The following is a 1,648-nucleotide window of genomic DNA, read 5'->3' on the forward strand; positions in this document are numbered from 1 at the left end:
CTCTTTCCCCAGAGCAGTTGTGAGTTGGTGGCCAAAATAAGGAAGATTACTGAATCAACATTTTTTATTGCAGTAAAATACTCATAACATAAATTACCACTTTAACCATTTTAAGTGTACAGTTCTGTGGCTTTAAGTACACTCACACTGTTGTGCAACCATCACCACCATCCATCTCCAGAACTTTTTCATCCTCCCAAACGGAATTTCTGTCCTCATTAAACACTAACTCCCCCTCCCCCACCCCCACCCCACCCCCCGGCCCCCACCTTCTACTTTCTGTCTTCATGATTTTGACTCCTCCAGGGACCTCATATTAGTGAAATCACAGACTGTTTGTCCTTCTGTGTGAGTCAACATTTTGACCCCCAGATTGCACATGGTGGAATTCAAGTCAGAATCCTGGTTACACTGTTGATTCAGACACCATGTTTACTGGGTCTCTGTTATCTTTAGTTTCTATCAGAAAAACAGCATGAAAATTTAAAGTGTCTTGGTTTAACCCATATACTGTTTTCATTTAAATGAGCAGATTTTTAAAATGTCTTTATCTCTGTGGACAGTTGTAAACCTTTCCACAGAAAGAAAGGACTCAGCCAGTTTCTATGGCAACTTAATGTCAGCAACCTAATTTCTTGAGACTTATTTTCAGAAACTGTTTTTTTTAAAGGCTGGGCAAGTGGATGCTGGCTGGTAATCTTGTTTTCAAGTTCTTTTTTGCTGTTTTTATATATCTATTCATCAAATAATTTCTAAGTACCTAACTAGGTCAGGCATGTGCTAGGCATTGGGGCAACATCATGTGGGCAAGACAGAAATGGTGCTGACCTGAGGTTTGGTAATTTAAGAAATGCTGTAGGGACATAGAAAACCAACTTATGGTTACCAAAGGGGAAAGGGGGGGAGGGATAAGTTAGGCGTTTGGGATTAACATATACACAATACTATATATGAAATAGATAACCAACAAGGACCTACTGTATAGCACAGGTAACTATACTCAATATTTTATAATAATCTATAAGGGAAAAGAATCTGAAAAAGAATATATATATATCTGAATATATATATATATATATATATATAAAACTGAATCACTTTGCTATATACCTGAAACTAACACAACATTGTAAGTCAACTGTATTTCAATAAAAAAATAAAAATAAAAACCTTATAAAATGCAAAAATAATGCTGTAGATGTTCCTGAGAGAAACTTTTCATTGATGACACTAGCAAAAGTACAGAGCAGGGGGGCTTCCCTGGTGGCGCAGTGCTTGAGAGTCCGCCTGCCGATGCAGGAGACGCGGGGTCGTGCCCCGTTTCGGGAAGATCCCACATGCCGCGGAGCGGCTGGGCCCGTGAGCCATGGCCGCTGAGCCTGCGCGTCCGGAGCCTGTGCTCCGCAAATGGGAGAGGCCACAACAGTGAGAGGCCCGCATAACGCAAGGAAAAAAAAAAAAAAAAAAAAAAAAAGTACAGAGCAGGGATGGGGGTAGGGAAATGTATCTGGGATCAAATTTAAGATGACTATCCAGGTTGTACCCCCTGGCGAAGAATCTGAGGCCCTTCTCTAAAAAACCACTGAATAATTCTGTTTGCAACATGGGATCAGTTTTTTTTGTTTGTTTTTTTTTTTTTTTTTTTTTT

Source organism: Lipotes vexillifer, unplaced genomic scaffold, assembly GCF_000442215.2.
Source record: "Lipotes vexillifer unplaced genomic scaffold, Lipotes_vexillifer_v1.1 scaffold778, whole genome shotgun sequence".
NCBI classification, from domain to species: domain Eukaryota; kingdom Metazoa; phylum Chordata; class Mammalia; order Artiodactyla; family Lipotidae; genus Lipotes; species Lipotes vexillifer.